Source organism: Marmota flaviventris, chromosome 12 (genome assembly GCF_047511675.1).
Source record: "Marmota flaviventris isolate mMarFla1 chromosome 12, mMarFla1.hap1, whole genome shotgun sequence".
Classification (NCBI taxonomy): Eukaryota; Metazoa; Chordata; class Mammalia; order Rodentia; family Sciuridae; genus Marmota; species Marmota flaviventris.
In genome coordinates, this window is record NC_092509.1 from 56,789,817 (window position 1) to 56,811,438 (window position 21,622).

Below are 21,622 nucleotides of genomic sequence, written 5' to 3' on the forward strand. Positions count from 1 at the left end.
TTATTTCAGATAAAATAATATGATGTATGGACTTAGCTTTAGAATATTAAAGGACTGAGTCATGAATGGGAGGAGTTGATAATTATGGAAGGAGAATGATGGGTACATGGGATTTAATGAACATAATATAATATAGATTACATATGTTTGTAATTCCACATAATAAAAATGTTTTTTAAAAAGATATGTGCAAAGAAAGTCCATACTGAAGATAACACTAATAATAACAGGTAAGGTGAACAATAAAATAATAACAGTCTTTACTACTCTTCTTTGTCAGCCTCTCTGCAAGGTAGGAACAAGGATGGATCTAACTGTAGCTAATAAGACAGCCACAAAACTCAAAAATAGCAAGAAAACATTTGAAGCATGGATTTCATTCACTAGATACCTCATCTGAGCATCTGTCATGCCTTAAGCTATTAGTTAATGATCATATGCCTTTTCTTTTTAAGTACTAGGGATTAAACCCAGTGGCACTATACCACTGCCTACATCCCCAGCCCTTTTTTAAATTTTATTTTTAGAAATTTAACCTTTATTTTTTGTTGTTTGTTTTTTTAAATATCTTTTTAGTTGTAATGGATCTTTTTATTTTATTTATATGTGGTGCTGAGGATCGAATCCAGGGCCTCACACATGCCAGGCAAGCACTCTACCACTAAGCCATGACCCAACCCCTTGTTTTTTATTTTGAGACAGGGTCTTGCTAAGTTGCCCAGACTGGCTTTGAACTTGCAGTTCTTCTGCCTCAGCCTCCTGAGGTTCTGGGATTAAGGGTACCTAATCCAGCTGTACCTAGTCCAGCTGATGTCATCTTAATATTTTTTTCATATTTATCTTAAAACTTCTAAAATTTTATATTTTTGTATAGCTGTCCTAACTGGCATAATATATTAGTACAGTATTATTCAATAAACACACTAAAATGTGCATATGCATATATACATACATATTCTCACAATAAACAACAATGTCTATGCTTAGGACATTTTGGTAAGGAACTTGATACTCTTAAACATTTCCTTCTAATCCCCAAATTTCTTCCTTACTAAAAAGACAGAGGAGGCCCTTAGTTTTTCCCACTCTGGTAAAACATTTTCATCAACACACAAGTGTCTTGAAATATCTCTTACTCTTCACTCACCTGCATTTCTCTACTGCTGTTTTTAACAAACTCCTGGAAGAATTATCTATATTCATTGTCTCCACTTCCTTTTCTCTGACCCTTTCAAAATCTAGCCAGGCTGCTATTGTTTGGATCTAAAATGTCCCCCAAAGGCCCACATGTTGAGGGCTTGGTCCCCAACCTGTAGCACTATTGGCAGGTGGTGGTACTTTCAAGAGGTAAGACCTAGCAGGAGGAAGTTAGGTCATCTGAGTGTGTCCGTGAAGGATATACCTGGACCCTAGCCACTTCCTCCTTTTCCTTCTCGTTCTTCCTCTTCCTCTCCCTCTCCCTCCTTCCCAGCTGCCATGAGGTAAGCAATTTCCCTTGCCACCTGCTGTCTCCATGAGCTAGCAAGGGAGCCCACTGACCATGAACTGAAACCATCAAAAACTATGAGCCAAAATAAAGCTTTCCTCCTCTGAAATTGATCATATCAAGTATTTTGTCACAGTAATGAAAAGCTACAACAGGTTTTGCCTCTATCATCCCCCTAAAACTGCTCACTGGTGACTTTCATGTTGCCAAGTCAAATGGTCAATTTTCAGGTCTTAAACTATCACCAACATTTTAAAAATAATATTATGGATTTTGATCTGTTCCTTTGGATTGATCACCTGATCAGAAAAGCAGTATTTATTTACCTGAGTTTTATCTTTTAGATTTCACATACTTGAAGCAGTTCATAAAACATTAAAAATATAAGTGCATGGCCAATTATAAATAATATAAAAAGAAGTAGAATATATAATCTGTGTACTTTCATTATTTTGACTTTAATGTTATACATTCTTGGCAAGCACTTATCTATATAAAATGAACCTTTGAATGGAACACAAATGTGATCATCATTAATACAATTCAAAAATCCATACAGAGTGATTAAAGCAACCTAAATCACCCTTGATTCTGTTTCTGACTATTTATCAGAAGTGTCTTTATATTGTTATTAGCTGAGCTTCTCCTTTATGGTTTCCCGTGTCCTTGTCAAATAATTGCTTCAGAACCAGAACAATGGGAATTCCGTGAGGTCTTCTTGATTGCTCCCATCTCCTATGGGAAATAAAGTATGCCATCCTATTATACAGGCATCAGCATTCAAAAGTACAATCATTGCTTTCACATATTTTCCCCACAAGACTGTACACTCCCTGAAGATGGGCATGACTCAGCACATACAGTATGGTTCTTACAAGGTTTCAGAGGTGGCAGTCCACAGACAGCTGACTCCATTGCTCTGTGAGAGAAGTGAGGCAGAACATCATGGCAGAAGAAAGGAGCTCAGGCCATCGCACCAGGAAGCAGAGACCATCACAGTTCATCACTCCTTCCTTCTTTCTCATTAATTAACATAGCATTATAGTTTGGATTGACACTAACTTAATTTCAATAAGACATTAAAACTTCACTCTTCTATAGCTCCATTCTCTACCCTCTTTTGTAATGTCACACAAACTCATTTTTATTCATTGTTTGCCCATCACCATAAGTTTATAATTATTGTCTTATGTAGTTATTATTTTTATTGGTACCAGGGATTGAACCCAGGGACACTGGACCACAGAACCACATCCCCAGCCCTTTTTTGTATTTTATTTACAGGCAGGGTCTCACTGAGTTGCTTGTGCCTTGCCATTGCTGAGGCTGGCTTTGAACTTGAAATCCTCCTGCCTCAGCACTCAAGCTGCTAGGATTATGGGTATGCACCACTGTGCTCAGTTTATGTAGTCATTTTTAAAAAGAGATAGGTTAAAAAAATATAAAGAAAACATATTTATACTGCCTTTTATATTCAACCTATGAAGTTTCCTTTACCAAACTCCTTTGTTTCATATGGAATTTTAGTTGCTGTTTCATTTAAGCCTGAGGGCATCTTTTATTTCTTATAGGGAAGATATGTTAGTGATTAGTTCTCTCAACTTTTGTTTATATGGGAATGTCTTAATTTCTTAATTTCTCCTTCATTTCTGAAGTATGGTTCTTCTGGATATAGAATGCTTAGTTGACATTTTGTTTTTCTTCACTTTAAATATGTCATGTCACAGCCTTCTAGCCTCCTCTTTTGACAGTTTGATTATGATGTTGTCTAGTTGTAGAGCTGTCTGGGTTTACTTTATTTGGAGGTATGTACTTCTTAAACAAGAAGATTCATGTTTTCATCAAAATTGGGAAGATCTCTGCCATTATTTCTTCAAATAAATTGTGTGTGTGTGTGTGTGTGTGTGTGTGTGTGTGTGTGTGTGTGTCACTGCTAGGGATCAAACACAGGGTCTCATGCATTCTGGGCAAGTATTTCTACCCCTAAGCCCTCTTCAGATATTCTTTTTATACCTTTTTCTCCTTCTGGGATTCACATTATAGGTATATTGTACTCAGACTTCTGAGGCCTTGTTCATTTTTCTTCATTCTTTTCCCTCTGTTTCTTTAATAATTGACCTGTTTTCAATTGTGCTGATTTTTTTTCTACAGCCTGCTCAAATGTGCTGTTGAGCCCCACTAGTGAATTTTTCATTTTGATAACTGTATTTTTCAACTCCAGAACATTTGTAATTATTTTTATTAATTTCTATGTTTTTATTAGTAATCCCGGTTTGTGAGACATTATTCTCAGACTTTAATTTTCTTTAGCTTCATTTAGCTCTTTGAATATATTTAAAACAGCTGATTTAAAGTCTTTGTCCAGTGAGTCCAATGTCTGGAACATTGTTTATGTCTCTATTAATTCATTTTTTTTACCTTGGGTATATGTCACACTTTTTGGTATATTTACATGTTATAATTTTTGCTGAAAATTGGACATATTAAATAACATAATGTGACATCTATGGAAATCATATTCTTCTCCCTTCCCAGGGTCTATAGTTGCTACTTGTTATAGTTCTTCTTTGTTTAATGACTTTTCTAAATTAAATTGTAAAGCCTGTATGTTTTGTTGTATGTGGCCACCGAAATCTGTACTCACCCTAATACTCAGCTAATGATAAAACACAGATTTCCTTAAATGCCTGGAACCAATAAATCAACCAGTTCAGTCTCTGTGTGTGCCTTGGGGCATGACTTCAACACTCAGCCAGCCAGTTGACAGCTCTGCCTTAAGCTAACTTTCAGCTTGAAAAGAATCTCGAGGTCATTCAAAAGTGAGCTCCTAGGGCCTCCTCAGGTCTTTCCTGAACATGTGGACATCTCATTTCCCACCAATTCATTTAAGGTCTTTGGTTAGTCTATTGTTTACCCCAACTGTTCTCCACTACCACAGGCAGCTGCAGAGTTAAAACTCATACCTGTAATATTTTTTTTCCATAAATTCTCCCTTGGAAAAAGGCTTTTTAATGCCAGATTCGTGGGACCCCCAATAGACCTCCAGGAGCCGAATCCGATGCAATCACACAAGAGTCTTTATTGCAAGCTCCAGCCTAGATTCACAACTGTTCCCAATGCAGTGGTCCCAGGGAGTAAGTCCCGGTTCTTTGTTCAGTGAGATTTTATAGGTTTTGGGGGGATACTCTATGCGTCACAACATCACACAGCAAATCATTCCATACCGCGGGAAAATCAAACAACTCTTAACATTGATTAGCACATTCACTGGCGGGAACAAGTTGGGTAGGGGTGATTGGTTAGTACAAGAGGGGGATTCCTTTGAACTGATTGGTTTAGGCCACGAGGGGTGTATGTGCTAAACTACAAGGTTTATCAACCACCATAAACTACTGGGGGGTCACCTGGCATCCCAGGTATTTTCCCTGTCTCATGCTGATTGGTGGTTGCTAGGGGGTTGCTATGGGTCTTCACCTAGCCTGAGTCACGGACACCTGGCGCCACAGATCTCTCCTGTTATTTGCAGACAAACAACTCAGCAGGGTGGGTATGTGCTTAGAAGTGCTCTGTGGGTTTTTCCCAGGACAAGGGTCATGCCCCCTTCCTTAGGACAGGCCTTGAGGTAGAAGATGGTTTCTCAAAAATGGAGTCACATCAGTTTCTCAGTTTTTCACAATGCAGGAGCTTAAGCCATGTCAAATAGAGGCATCTTTGTAAGAGATCTCCCAGGGAACCACCACACAGGTAAAATAATGACAATTTTCTGAGAATGAGAAAGATTTTTCAGCTCTATTCTGCTCCCTCCAGTGGCAGCCAAGCGGTACCAGGAATGCAGACTTATTTTCCGAGGCTACCACATATCTGAAGAGAGAGGAACAAGACTAGAGCAAGCTGAAACACTGCAAAGCTTACTGTTGTTACTGAGATTCAGCCATTTTTCTTCCATCAGTTCTTTCCACGCGGCTGCAAAGACTGTGGTGAGTTTGAAGAATTTTGAAGAAAAGTATGTTCTCACCATTTTTGCCAGTTTCCTCATTGTTTTTGTGGAGGACAGAATTTTTCAAAGAATTTGCCATTTGCACTGACATTATCCCTTTTCTTTATTGATACGGCTATTTGACTTGGCCTCTGGGACATTATACTCTCCTGCTTTTCCCTCTAAGAACCAGTCATTTTTTCCATTACTCAGACCAAAACCTTTGCATCCTCCTTGACTCCTCTGTTCTGTCATACCTCACATCAAATCTGTGGGCAACTTCTTCCAATCCATCTTCAAATGCCTCCTGAGTCAGCATCACCACTGCCCTAGGATATGTCAACATCATCTACCATCTGAATTATTTCAATAGTCAACTAAGTAGTCTGTTCCCACACATCTTCCTACAGTGATCCTTTGTTTTAAAGCAAAAGTCAGATCATGGCATTTCTAAACTCACACCCCAGTGCTGACTTCTCATCTCACTCAGAATAAAAGGCGAAATTTTTACATTGCTCCATAAGACAACATGACCTTATCCAGGTGTCTTCCAGGTGTTATTTTTCAAATGCTGCCTCCCTCTCCCACTTTATTCCACTAAGAAAATCCTCCTGGCAATGTTCTAACATGTCAATAAGAGTCGCAGCTCAAAGACTGTACACTTGCTCTTCCCTCAGATGTCCTCATGGCTCACTCACACTTTGTATAGGTACATCACAAAATGTCACCTTATCATCCTACTGAAACAGGGCCCATCTGGTCCCTTATTCTGGTCTTAAAACAACTCCCCACTCCCTTATTTAGTTTATTTTTCATTATCTAACGTATTATCTATTTGTTTATCACATGTCTCTCCCAATGAGAGCAAAAACTATTTCTTTGGTTCAAGACTAAATCCTCTGAGCCTAGAATAGTCACTGGCAAACAGTGCTCAATAAACACTATGGTTAAGAACATGGAAAATGGAGTGATACACTCTGGGTTAGAATCACAGCTCTGCTAATTACCAACTGGCCCTGGCCAACTTAAATTTTCTGTTTCTCAGTTTTCTGTCTCTATAACAGTAATACCTATGTCTAACAGGACCGTTGAGAATTAAACAAGTAACTTTTTGCAAAGTGCTTAAGATGGTACCTGTAACTTAGTACACTTTGTATAATTTTAGTTATTTTTCCTTAATAAGTAAACCCATATTATAATATATATATATGTATGTATTCAGAAAGACATTGTATTACTATCTATATTTTACTAAATTAACATGCATACACATGAAAATAACTTACATATGTTGAAATTTAAAAGTTAAATTTAAAAAGGAACAATATTCTCCATAACTTCATCTGATTCATTAGCTATCATGCTTCAAGTGCCTTTAGATAACCCTTGTGTTACTAATACATAGTTACAAGGAATGCAGGATTTTCACATTATATGTGTCTAAAATCAACTAGTTTACTTCAATAATTTCTTCTTTTATTTCTAAATAAGTCAAAGTATAATCTCAGTGCATAATACTTGGTAAATCAATTTATTATGTGCTGCTTGCAATATTTTCTCTTTCAGATTATATTTAAAGTAGAACAGCTTGATTTTTCCATAGAAGTTGAAAGATCACAACTTTCAAATCTAGAGAAAACTCCTGAGTTACTTTTATAATTTATAATTTTCATGTACCACATTACCTAGTTGTGAACAATGTCAGTATTCCTTTTGATTCCTGGACCCTTCGGGGTATTGCTTAACACATAGTTAAGAATAAAACAAGTTACAACTGCATAGTGAGCAGAGCCACCAGCACAGGAGGATTTGTTTCCAAGCAGGAAGATGCTGAGTAACGGAGTCATGACCTGGACACCTGCTGTCCATGGCTGCCTGGTGTGCCCAGCCCAAACCCCAGGGGCTGTCATCAGAGGGTAATTGTTTAATAGCTCTTTTATTTGCTGAGTAAATAAAGTAGTATAACAAAGTAGGAATTAAAACAGATTCTAAGCTGGGCATGGTGGCCCACGCCTGTAATCCCAGGGACTCAGGAGGCTCGAGACAGAAGGATTACAAGTTCAAGATCAGAGTCACAGCAACTTAACAATTCCCTAAGCAATTGAGTGAGACCCTGTCTCAAAATCAAAAAAATAAAAAGGGCTGGAGATGTGCTCAGTGATAAATTGTCCCTGGGTTCAATTCCCAGTACCAAACACACACACACACACGAAACAGAGTCTAGGACTAGGGTTTGGTAGAGAATTTACCTGGCATAAAGGAGGCCATGGGTTCCATCCCCCGCACCAAATAAACAAACAAAATGCCCAGCTTCTATCACTGTTTTAAATATAGATGAATTTCCCATTCTACCTTCACAATCACTGTTTGGGCAATGCCAGATTGAGGGATCATGGAACTCCCCCTTCCCTTAACACTTTTTCCTACTTAAAAAAGAAAAAAAAAAAACCTTTTGAACATTTTAATTAATTGATTTCAATATTTCATTAGGTAATGCATTCACTTGATTATTTTTAAAAAATCTATTTTTAAAAGGTTTGCAATGTAAAATCTCCCCTGAATTTCATTTGTCTCCTATCCACTTCTCAGCCCCCAATCCCCCACACCCATACCCTTCCATACAAATATGACAACTGCTAAGTATCTTTTTCAAAATGTCCTTATACAGGTTCAAGCAAATATGAACCTACACTCCTTTTAAAGCCATGGCCATATTATGGGTCTGTTCTTCTTTTTTCATTTAACAATACTAGCTTGAAGCTCTTTCCAAATCAGTGTAAAAAAAGCATCCTCATCATTTTTTCTCAGTGTTGCAGTATATAGATGAATCCTAATTTACTTTACCAGTCTCCTGGCAGGCAGACTGTTTCTATTCTTTTGCTATTACAAACAGTGCTGTAGTGAATAATCCTATTTTCAAAATGTGATTAATTTGGACCTAAGTGGGGCTGGGTTGGTGAACCGAGAGGGGTGCCAGGATCAAGCCCAAGTGCTCCCACTGTGCTCAGGCCTGAGACATATGACTCACTGGCTCCAAGATTAGTCACCCATCCCCAAGCACTCAGTGCTGAAAATGCAAGGCCAACAGACCATGTCAGGGACCCCAGGAGTTCACATGCCACAATTTGAAGAAGACAACCAAACTTGAGGAAGAGCCAACCCCATCCTTAAGAGAATGATGTAAAGGAATTCCCAACCCTGTTGAACCAAGGCAAGACTAATTACTGTAATTAGCTGACTGTACAATTAGAAGTGATTAAGCACATTACAGAAGAGGCTCAGCTCCCACAACTGGAAACATCCCAGCTGAGCCCATTAACAAGACCTGTGGTTTCTCTTCCTGTTTACTTACCCTGTGCATGGAGCGTGTCTGCCATCTCAGGAGTCTATTGCTTTTTTCTTTCAGAATAATTTATTTCAACATGCTGTAGCAGAAGGACATTAGCCACATGTGTCAGAATCATTGGTTTAAATTTTCTATGTTTACATTGAGATATAATTTACCTACAGCAAAATGCACAGATCTTCAGTCTACAATGCATACATTTTTACAAATGAAAACATCATGTAACCAACACCAATTGGTCTGTAGTCATTCTGGGGATGTAGCACAGTGGTGGAGTACTTGCCCAGCATGCGTGAGGCCTTGAGTTCTATCCCCAGCTTGGGGGTTAGGGGAAAGAGAAATTTTATGCCTCTAAAAAGTTCCTTTATGTTCCTCTTTTCAAGCACCATCCACTCACCACAGGCAACTGTTCTGACTCGATGTGGATTTTGTGAAGGGAAAATAACTGATTATATGACATGAATTAGGAAGTAGCAATTGAATTGAAAAGAGCCTATGATTCATTCTCACATCTTTCAATTCTGCAGGGTGTGGGGGAAGCCATCCTAGTTGTTGAATACATATTTCATTTTGTTCTCCTTCAGACAGTCGTGGGATACTTTTTAAAAAGAGCTTTGTTTGCTTTAACATAATTTTTGAAGTAATTTCCAGATTTGGGCCTAAAATTTACAAGCTAGAAAAGCGGCAGACATTCTAGAGGCTGGAAACCTTAAGCTGAGCCCAATTCTGTGTCTATCTCTTGCCCACTTTTTTTTTTAATATTTATTTTTTAGGTGTAAATGGACACAACACAATGCCTTTATTTTTACGTGGTGCTGACAATCGAACCCGAGTCCCACCTGTGTTACGGGGGCGCTCTACTGCTGAGCCACAATCCCAGCCTCTCTTGCCCCCTTTTTTGTGAGATATTCAGAGCCAGGGTTACAAGAGCAAGGTTGGGCAGGGCAGTTTAGAAGAGAGGTGCTATGTGTATGAAAAACAGTGGGGCTTAGTCAGGGCCTTCTGTGGGCAGAAGAGCCATCAAGGCAGGGTCAGACTAGCTGCAAGGAAAAAAGAGGTCAATGTATATGTGAAGACTGATCAAGGACACAAGTTTTGCCAATATCCAAGGAGGTTAAACGTCAATGTGAACTTGCAATAAAAGAACGCAGGAGGGCTGGCTCCCTTGGGTGAAGTAAGCGATCCTGGAAAAGATTAAGAGGCATGAACCTACGAGTTCAAGAGCAGAATGTCACTCTGGTGTTGAACTTTGGGTTTTCTTTTCTTTCTTTAAGTCAATGAGAAAGGCATCTGACAGCCCCTGGTCATGGTAAGGCACTTGGGGTAGGTGCTCTTACCCCAAAAACCTCAAGTGTGTGTAAGGAGCCAGGAAAGAGTGGCAAAGGGAAGTCCACAGAAGGGAAGGCGGGTTGTGGTATTGTTTGGGGAAGGGGATCTCCCTGCCTCCTAGTGCTGTGGATCCCAGGAAAAGATAGGAGTTCTACATCCACAGGATACCCCAAACTACCTGTTACCCAGAGTCCCTAGTGACTCAGAGGTTGGGGGGACTGGGAATTTACCTGAAGTGTAGAGTTCTCAGATCGGAGCTCTGAACCACCACGGATGAGGAACACACTAGACGCAAGTGGAATCATCCTCCCTGAGGAGCCACAGAGACCTGGGGACTTGTGTCAGCCCGTAGACTGAAAGGACCAATGGCCTCTGCTGCAAGTGAAAGTCAGACTGATTCCAGTCTGTACTTTATGTACAATTTGGATCTGGGAAAAATTGAAGGTGCAGGAGCCCCATGAAGGAGCAGACTGAGCTTTCTGCTAATCAGGCAAATGGGGGCCTAAGTCAATTTTCATAGGGAAAAATAAAGACTCCATTATCTTGCAACCTGACGTGGTTCATTCTAGCAACAACTTCTAGAACTTGTGCTAAGGGATGCCACCTTTGTCCAATTCTCCCTTGTTTTGTGGTACTGAGGTTTGACCCAGGAGCACTTTACCACTGAGCTGCATCCCCAGCTCTTTTTTAATTTTCATTTTCAGACAGGGGTCTAAGTTGCTAAGGATGGACTTAATCTTGAGATCATCCTGCCTCAGTTTCCCTACTCCTTGGGAGTACAGGTATGTGCCAACTTTCCAACTTCCCCTTGGTTTCCTGCCTCTGGGATGTTACTTCCTTGCCTCAAATGCCTTCCCTTCTCACCTGCAATCATTGAAATCCAATTCATTCCTTGAGAGCTAATTCCAATGTTCCTTTTATATGATGCCTCTCTGAATCACCTCAACTAGAAGCAATCTGTCTTTACTTTTATAGACTTTCTTTTAGCATTTGCATGCCTTTTTCACATTATACCTAACACTGTATGGCAGTTGTCAACTTGTCTTTTTTTTATCTAATAGTTGGCAAACTTCATGTCTTTATGTCTCCCAAAGTACCTGATACTTAGAAAGTACCTCTTAAATAAATAAATAAATACACCAATTTTTTAAAACAACTGCAACTAAGGTATGGTAGGCATTGTGAATGTCTTAATACCTCTTTTCTTCCTTCCCATTGTGTAGGTACCATCAGTTTGAGTGGTAGCTCCAGGGGGTGCCCCCCACCCAGGGTGTAAGCCATTTTCAACCTCTTACCAAGAAGAAAGTTGTTTGAGCCTGAGCCAGTTAGCACAGGACATGCAATGGTCCGATCAGAATGAAGCTCAGTATTTCTGTGCAGTGGCTATAGGAAGCAATAGTTTCTTTGTCCCTAGACTCATTGGAGCACAAGTTGCTGTTCACAGCCATATGGCAATCTAGCCCACAAAGGAGTACAGGCAGAGAGAGTCAAACAAAGAAATGGAGCTGCAGCCCTGATTAAAACATATAAGAAGTCTCCCCTAACACTTAACTGTTTAGTTATGTGAACCAATAAAGCCTCTTTGTGTTTTCTCTTACTGACAAGCACAATCTAACCAGTGCCTTGGAAATTGTATTCATCAGTTTTGGAGGCTGAAAGTCCGAGATCCTGTGGCCCCATTGGTTTGTTCTCTGGTAAAGGTCTAATGACAGATGGATTGTGGCAGAAGTGCATGTGGGAAATGATCACATGGAAACAGGAAGCCTGAGGAGTAAGGGGTTGGGCCTATAAAAGTTCAGGGGTCCCAGGAGAGCTACCTTAATATCTTCTGAGGATGGCTCCCCCAGTGACCTAAGAGCCTCCCATTAAGCCCCTCCTCTTAAAGGTCCCACCAGCTCTCAGCACCACCACAGTAGAGACCAAGCTCCCAACATATAAATGCTAGGGAACACACTCAGACTATATCTAAACTGTAGAAAGAAGGCAGCATTTTGGTGTGTGCTGTGGGTTCAAATGTTGTATGTAAGTGTATGCACCCACATTCACACATTTACAATATCTGAATCCTCTTAGAGAAGAACACACACCTTCAATTCCTGGGAGGGTTGTGACTTCTGCTCTTACAAAATTGTATACTTAAAACTTTTTGGTAAAAATTGCCAAGTCAAAGAACTGATGCCATTTTTTTTTTCAGCACTGAGGATGGAACTCAGGGTCTTGCACGTGTTAGACAATTGTTCTGCCACCAAGCTATAGCTCTAGACATCTTTTGACAATTTTCTTTTCTTTTTTTTTTAAATTTTTGTGTTAAAAATGATTTTGTAATTTTAACTCGAATTAATAAGAGTATCTAAGGCTCTGGCAAGTGATAATATATTGTAAATACTTTTTCCTTTTAAAAATTAATATATTGTTGGAGGCAGGGAGGAGGAGAGGGAGAGAGGAGGCACTGGGAACTGAAATAGAGCAAATTAAATTCCATGCATTTATGATTATGTCAAAATGAACCCAACTATCATGTATAACTATAATACACTAATAAAAGCATTTTAAACATTAATATTTGATCCATTTGTTAGTATTTAAAGAAATAAAATCATCTTTTACCTTAATATGAAGTATTTTCAACATTCTCCTTAGGAGGTAAAATAGGGTTCTAATAATTGGAAGGTGATATTGACTTTTCCTGGCTCTGTTCCATGCCTTGACCTTATTTTCAACTTTGGCTTAAGATTTTGAAACCTGTTTGTTCACTTGCTTTCTTGGCAAGCACTCTGACTCCTTTCTCCAGGGACTTAGCTCCTCATGAGCTGGGACCACGTCTTGTACCTCTTTCATAACCCAGGTTCTCTCCAAGCCACATGGAGTCCAGAGTGTCCCAAAAGCTGGTGGGCAGCTCATGGAAATTTCCATATCAGCCGCTCATCCCCAGCCCCTCTCCCAGCCTCTTGGGACCTAGCCTACAAGTCCTACCAGCCCAAGGACACTGAGCCTGGCTCTGGGTCAGCCTCTGGGTCTATTTATGACTTTTTATCTCAGGGTTTGCCTGGCATTTTGCACTCAGGAAACCTCCTCCTGTCCTCATCAGTCAACACACAAACATGTGTCCTTATCTGGACAAGAAGAGAACAGTGGGTCAGATAAACAAACTTTTCCATATGGCTGCCCTGTTGGTCCCTGTGTCTTTCCACCTTGGATTCATTCTTCTGATCTGGTGCCTAAATATTTGATAGGAACAAAGAAAACCTTCTGATATCAGATAATATATCTTTAGGACAACTGATAAACTTTTTTCTTATATGCTTCCCCTTACTAGGGAAAATCTGTCTGTCTATGAGATGGTAGAAACCTCTTCTTTTCTTCTTCATACATTCCCCTGAGCTCAGACCATTGATAGAAGTAATTACTGAAAAGCCCCAAGGCCCCTGTGGAAGTTGCTCAGGGAAAAACTAAGCCTTTGAGGGACTGGGAGTGCCTAGTGCCTGGGGAGGGAGGGAATGAGGAGCTACCCTGCTTCTACCATGGCACCACTGTTTCCTCTCCCTGGACATTGAAGAAGAAACCAAAGAACCTGAGAACAGAGCAGAGCCTGGCCATTATACCAGGTCCCTTAGGTACATTAATCTCTTTGGGCCTTTGCATTTTAAGGGACCACAAACCTGACCTACCTACTTAGTTCTTAATTTTTATTTTATGATATTATCCGTAGTATTATTTTACCAATGGCTCAGATATCATATGGAGCCTTTCTGGATAAAGCTGTTTCAAACTTCTATTCCGCATTCAGTGGGAGTCTAAAGTCCTCCTCAAAAGTTTGGCCAGTCCTCAGAGGGAGACCTGAGTGGAAGGTGGAAAGAGGCTTACACTGCTGACCAATCTGGCTCTGAGCCCTTGCATCTGCCGAATTTAGTGTGCAGACTATCTCACTAGCCTTGGGCTGTCCCTATTCAGTGCTTTTGTCAGCCCCTTCAGGGGAACAACTCCAAAATGAGTCACCCTGGACCTCCTTTATCCAGCCTCGTGAAGGTTTTCGTAGGCTGATTCCCCACGTGGAATGGTCTAGCCTCTCTCTTTATTCTCTCATCTTTCCTCCTTATCCATCTCTTTTGTATTGCCTCCAGAATTCCAAATTCTTGTTTTATTCTATAGAGTCATTTATTTTTCTATCATTTCTTCTGCCAAACTCAGCCATACAAACTTATCTAAGTTGCAGAGTAGGATGTTAAGCAAGATCCATCTTCACTATGTACCAGGCAATTGTGGCTGTGGATATTTTATTCTGACTCTTTTAAAACCGAAATAAAATTTCTGCTAAATACTTGTCCAAACGACAAATCCACATCTTTGGAAGTAGAGAAAATGAGGAAGAGAGGACCATTTTGATCTAATTCTCTCAATAAGGGAGTATCTGGTTGTAAACTGAAAGGGAGATAATGAGGACTAACTTCATCTTTTCCTGTGAAAGAATTAACTTTAACAATTTCATATTCTTCAAGAAGTTTATGCTAAGCAAATAATGCAAATTATGGACAGTTATTTTGCACAAAAAGATTTTCATTAATTCTTTTTTGTATTTGTTCCAAATAGTTATATGTGACAGTAGAATGCATTTTGACCCATCATACATAAATGGAGTTTAACTTTTCATTCTCTGGTTGTACTTGATGTAGAGTTATCATTAATTCTTTATTCAAAAAAAAATCAGATGCAACCTAAAAGTATAGAAGAAGGTGATAGTTATGCAAATTATTAATTATTGCTACAGTGAACTATTATACAGTATTTTTTAAAAAATGTATTCATTTTTTTCAGGTCCTATAATCTTTGACAAGATGAAAGGCCTTTGCTTTTCTTAAAAAATATATTTTTTAAAATTTTTGGATGTTGATGGGCCTTTATTATCTTAATTTATTTATATGTGGTTCTGAGAATTGAACTCAATGCCTCACACATGCTAGGCAAGTGCTCTACCACTGAGCCACAACCCCAGCCCCTTAAAAAATAATTTTATTTTTTTATGTGGTGCTGAGGATTGAACACGGTGCCTCACATGTGCTAGGCAAGTGTTCTACCACTGAGCTACAGCCCCAGCACTATTATATAGTATTTGAAGTTGTTTTTGAAAAGTAATTAATAATGTGATAAAATATCATCAATAAAAAAAGCAAAAAATTAAATGCAGAGCTACCACAATCCAGCTACTGGGTACATATCCAAATGAAATGAAATCAGTACGTTGAAGAGACATTTGCTCCCATGTCTATTGCAGGAATATTCACAACAGCCAAAATATGAAATCACCTAAATTCCATCAACGAATGAATGGATAAAGAACATGTGGTATAATACATAATGGAATACCATTCAATATTAAAGGAAATGCTGTCATTTGTGACAACACGGATGAACCTGGAGGACATATGCGTCAGGCACATAAAGACAAACACCACATGATCTTATATGTAGAATCCAAAAAAGTTGAATTCATAGAAGCAAAGAGCAAACTGGTGGTTACTAGTGACTTGCAGGGGGTGTGGTGCTTTTAAGAAGACGGTGGTCAAATGGTAAAAAAAACTCCAATTAGAACAAATAAGTCTATGAGCTCTATTGTACAGCATAATGACAATAATTAATATCAATGAGTTGTATTCTTGAAAATTGCTGAGAGAATAGTTTTTAAGTGTTTTCTCCACAAAAATCAGTATGTGAAATAATACATAGGTTAACATGATTTAGCCTTGCCACAATGTATATATATTTCAGAACAACATTTTATACATGATATATGTATCAAATTTTTGGTTCAATTGGGATTGAACTCAGGGGCACTCAACCACTGAGCCACATCCCCAGCCCTATTTTGTATTTTATTTAAAGACAGGGTCTCACTGAGTTGCTTAGTGCCTCGCCTTTTGCTGAGGCTGGCTTTGAACTCATAATTCTCCTGTCTCAGCATCTGGAGCCATTGGGATTACAGGCATGCACCACTGCACCTGGCAGAAAAATAAAAAATTTTAAAATTCGAATAAAAAAATAAAGCAGTGTGCAAGTAATGGAGAATGTATGCTCTCAACATAGAAAAACAGATACAAAAATTATGCTGAAATATTAATAGTAATTACCTAGAAATGGTCAGTGTTAATTTCCTCTATTTTGCCATGGTAGGCATATATTACTTCTTCAAATAGGAAAAAAAAACCCCACTATTTTCTGAAAATAAAATGCTAGACTGGTAGAGCAGGGCAATGCCACATATACAGGGTGTCCTGGTTTTACAAGGCATTTGACAAAGTCCTCCAATGATATGCATGTATACTACTGGGTGAAAATGCACACTGAGTTATGATAAGTCTAAATGGTTGGTTATCACCTCCACTCCAGAGTTTGGAATCCAGTGGAAGAAGCAGGTTTCTGTTCTGCTTCATGCATTTACCATATTTCAGGTAGAGATGAAGAACTACACTGTTCCATATGGTATTCATTAGCTATGTGTGACTATTTAAATATAATTAAAAATAGCATACTATAGTGATACAGCCACATCAATGTTTATAGCAGCTCAACTAACAATAGCTAGACTACGGAATCAATCTAGGTGTCCCTCATTAGATGAATGGATAAATAAAATGTGGCATATATACTCAATGGAATATTACTCAGCTTTATAGAAGAGCGAAATTATGGCATTTGCCAGTAAATGGTTGCAGTTGGAAAATATCATGCTAAGCGAAATAAGCCAATCCCACAAAACCAAAGGCCAAATGTTTTCTCTAATATGCGGATGCTAATTCACAATAAGGCGGGGGGGGGGGGGGGAACACTAGGGAAGAATAGTGTTACCTTAGATTAGGTAGAGGGAAGTGATGGGAGGGAGGGCATATAGGGATAGTAAAGATAGTAGAATGAAATAGACGTTATTACTGTATGTATATATGTGACTACATGACCAATATGATTCTGCAACATGTGTGCTCAGAAAAATGAAATTATATCCCATTTATGTATGATATATCAAAGTGCATAAATGCATTCTACTGACATATATAACTAATTAAACAAATCAAAAAATTTTAAAAATCAAATATAATTTAATCCCCCAGTTGTAGTAGCCTCGTTTCAAGAACTCAATAGCTGCATGTGGCTAACTGTTACCAAACTGGACAGCACAGATTTGAAGCTGATCTAGGGGGCAGGCTTATCAGTTTCACAGCGGCCTCTCAGATGATTACCCAGTCTAAACAGATAAACTGGAACTACTATAATTTGCTCCAGGAGGGTGCCAAAACACAATTGCAGATTTGATAATTCTGAGCTGTACTGGTCAAACCACAGAGAATTCAAGTGTATTTCCTTTGGTGGTATTTTCAGAATTAGAATTGGCAATAAAGAAATTGCCTAAATCCTCAGCGGTAGAGCGCTCGCCTCGCACGTACAAGACCCTGGGTTTGATCCTCAGCACCGCATAGAAATGAATAAGTGAAATAAAGATGTTGTGTCCAACTATAGCTAAAAAGTAAATATTAAAAAAAAGAAATTTCCTAAATAGAAAGTACAATTTTCATCTCTACAAACTACTATTGGTTATAAACATATCACAATGGAGGGGCTGGCACAGTGTATAGAAAAAAAAACTGTTAGGAATAGCTCCGGCACTTGATTTTGGTTTTGGTAACAACAACAAAGCTTTGTGCTTTGTTAACTAAACAATGAGACAATGAATCATAAAGGTAATAAAAATGATGGTTCTGATGAGAGAGAGAAGAGAGAGAACATGACAAACTAGCACTTGTGAGTAAAACCCAGAAGCAATCAAGTGATGCTTGATTTTACAGCTACACTACTAAAGCAGTAAAGCAGCTTTATAATCAAGATTCCTACAGGAAAATGATTTTATTATTGTCCATCTAAAATTTGCTAACCTCAAACCCTGTCTTTTTTCACCTCTAAAAATATTAGTTCTTATGTTTTGATAATGTGACTTCCAAAAATGCAACAATAATAGTGGAATAGACAGAACGGTATTCATTTTTTAGTATCTAGAAACAACAACAAATAGAAGACACTTAGGCCTGAAGCTGATGTGTGTACATCTGGGAGGGAGGAAATTGGCATTGAATTTCAGTGCAATACAAGGAAGATCTTTCCAAAAATTAGAGGTGATAAGTTGGGCTGTTGGAGATGTATGGGGTGAGGGGTAGGATAGGCTAGATTCTAGTCAGGCCAAATGAATTTTTGTATTTGGATACTTTCTTGTTATGAGGCCTTGGGCAAGTTACTTAGTTCTTCTAAGCTCCTGTTTCTTCACTTTTAAAAGGAGCAAAGTAACTCTTTTAGTGTTATTGTAAGAATTGAGTAAGATGGTACATGCCTATGTTTATCATAGTACCTGGCACTTGGTAAACCTTCATAAACCATCTCTCTTAGCTCTTATGGTTGTTCATGGTGATTGAACTGTCTCCAGATGTTCAAGCAAAGTGCTATGGTTTGGATTTTAACTGTCTCCAAGGGCCCAGGTGTTAAAAGGTTCCTCCTGAGCTTGGTTCTACTAGGAAGTGGTAGAACCTTTAAGGGGCAGGGCCTAGTGGAAAGAAGTCAGGTCATTAGGGGCACGGTGAAAACAGGAATGTAATCTTGCCTTTCCCTTCAAAGCCCTGCTCTTAGTCACTAGGCCACACTCGTGCAAAGATGGGTGAATTTTTATATATTCCTGGCTGACTGAATATGATGATGAACAGCTGCAGGGGGAAACATGTGGGAGTTAGCATTGTAGTAATGAGGAAAGAGTCCAAACCAGGAGTTAAGGAGACTTGGGACTTGGACCCTTGTCTTGTGACTTTGGATTCATTCCCTTTCTACCAAACAACATTTGAACTGGCTCTTTCATGCCAGGTTGCTTCAGGGTTGTTGGAAAAAGTCATGGGAACCACCGGCTAACAGGAAGTGCATTGAATGGCTCCAGGGCTTTGTCTTCCATTGATAGAGATGTTCATGCCTTGTTCTGATAAAAAATGAGGTCCTAGTTCTGGGTAAAACCTCACATATGCCCTTACCACCACCTTTATCCAAGACTGAATAGAAAGGCAGGGGAAAGTCTTGGCTACCCGCTCCCCTTCCCACTTTATGGCCTGATAACTGCATACTACTGACAATACATGGTATGAGGTGCTCTTCCCAGACAATGACAACAAGGACTAACATTGCCAGTTAAAGGTGAACATCCATAAAACAGGCCCTTATGCTCAGCTCTGAACAACATGGAAGTCAAGTGCATTCACCAAATACATCAACCTCTGTGGTGTGGTCAGGTTCTGACCTGGGCCTGGATCAAAAAGCCAGTCCTCAAATGGATGGAGTTAGAGAAGATAATGCTAAGTGAAGTTAGCCAATCCCCCAAAAACAAATACCGAATGTTTTCTTTGATATAAGGAGGCTGATTCATAGTGGGATAGGGAACGGGAGCATGGGAGGAATACACAAACTCTAGATAGGGCAGAGAGGTGGGAGAGAGCATGGGGTTAGAAATAATGGTGGAATGTGATGATCATTATTATCCAAGTACAGGAATGAAGGACACAAACTTGTGTGAATATACTTTGTATACAACCAGAGATATGAAAAATTGTGCTCGATATGTGTAATAAGAATTGTTATGCATTCTGCTGTCATATATTAAAAAATGATAATAATAAAAAGAAAGAAACCAAGATTTGAGTACCAGAAAGGTTCATTACTATATCCAAACTTTTAGTGCTCAGTAAGCATGACTCTGGATTGTTGCGTGATCTATTTAGTTTGCACTCAAGAAAGCAAACATCCCACGTGTAAATAGTTAATATAGTTACATTTATTCTTTTGTTTATTAAACATTTGGAGATGTGCTACGTAGTAAACACTGTTCTTTCACTGAAGACACAGAAAACGTGACTGTTGTAATGGAACTTACACTGTATGGGGAAAAAGAAAATAATAAATAAGCAAATAAATATTTATTATGTCATATAAAGATGATTGATATGGAGGAAAACAAAGGACCCAGAAGGAAGCTTAAAGGGGAGAAGCTGCTATTTAAAACAAGAATGAGGTGAGCAGATTATATATCTGGGGTAGGGAGAGGAAAGAGAGTGCTCTAGACAGAAGTAACAAAAAATATACACCTGTTGGGGGGGAAGATTGTTTGATGGGTCCCAACAAAGCAAGACCAGTATGGCGGTAATAGGGTGGGGTGCTCAGAGGCAGTCAGATAGAACTTCATGTCTGACATACTCTGAAGGATATCCTACAACAGGCCCTTTCTTTAGCTATCCTAGATATCAAGACTGCATAATATATAATTGGACTTACTACTTTCATTCAGGTAATGAATTAAATAACATTTTATCTGGAATACTACTATTATCTATGAAAGATGTGGATGGATCACAATGGATTTTTCTGCTATTAACTTCTTAACACCTGTAATTTATTAACAAATATCATTTCCTGAAACCTTTGATAGAATTGTTTGAGGCCCAGAAAAGATGTGAGAAACAGTTGGACCAAAAGAACGAATACATTTCTAAATGAATAAAATTTTACAAAAAAAAAAAAAAGCCAGTCCTCTCTGATGTCACCAGGGAGGAAGAACATGGGGGCCTGAACCTCCTACACAGCAAGAACCTGCTTTGTCATCTTTGCTTTTCCTATTCCAGAGACTGGTTGGCTGAATGCTGCAGGCCCATTTGGTGACCACCTTATGCTTGAGGGAGCTCTGGTGGCTCACAGCAGAATCTGCTGCCCTCCTGTGGCCGTGCTGGCATGGCGCTAACAAAAGGAGAAATTCAAGAAAAACTGAAGTCTTTGAAGACACCCAAGAAGTGGCAGAAGAACAGCAGCCTCCCTGGGAGAGTCTTCAAACATTTTGGCCTCAGAAACTCCTTTATACTTGTAAAAATTACTGAGAACCCCCAAAGATCTTTTATAGGTTAATTCTATCCTATTTAGAAATACAACTGAAATTTTTTAAAAATTATTAAAAAATAATAGTAAACATTTTAACTCAAATAATTCCTTAAAAAATAATAGTAAACATTTTAACTCAAATAATGCAGTTATATGAAAATATCTACCTTTTACAAATTAAAAAAGCTTTAATGAAAATAGTAGCATTTATTTATAATTTTTTACAATGTATTTAATAGAATAGCTTAATAGAAGATAGCGAGGTTCTCATATATTCAGTTCCTTATGATATCATATATTGCCTGGCTTCTGGAAAGTTCCAGTGTATACTGGGACAGAAGAGGAATGGGAGGCAATTTATTATTATTATTAGTAGTAGTAGTACTACTACTACTACTTGGCCTCATGGGCCCCAGGACTGCATTTGAGAACCACTGCAGAAGGGCTAAAAATTAACCCTGAGTCTGGGTTCATTGGCAGTGATGAGCCTAGGGAAGAACAACCCAGGCAGAGAAATTACCCCAAACCACCAAGAGTCAACACCCAC

The 21,622-nt window shown here is 38.8% G+C and overlaps 2 long non-coding RNA genes across 2 annotated transcripts; one reads left to right on the plus strand and one right to left on the minus strand.

Moving 5' to 3' along the window:
• Nucleotides 1–1,933: 1,933 nt before the first annotated feature.
• LOC139707829 (uncharacterized) lies at nt 1,934–12,952 on the minus strand. Its single transcript, XR_011709256.1, has 3 exons — nt 12,745–12,952; nt 8,815–8,887; nt 1,934–2,221 (listed from the first exon to the last, which is right to left on the minus strand). It is a non-coding gene; the product is annotated as an uncharacterized lncRNA (long non-coding RNA).
• Nucleotides 10,033–21,237, plus strand: LOC139707830 (uncharacterized). Its single transcript, XR_011709257.1, has 3 exons — nt 10,033–10,117; nt 10,842–10,919; nt 20,826–21,237. It is a non-coding gene; the product is annotated as an uncharacterized lncRNA (long non-coding RNA).
• Nucleotides 21,238–21,622: the final 385 nt, after the last annotated feature.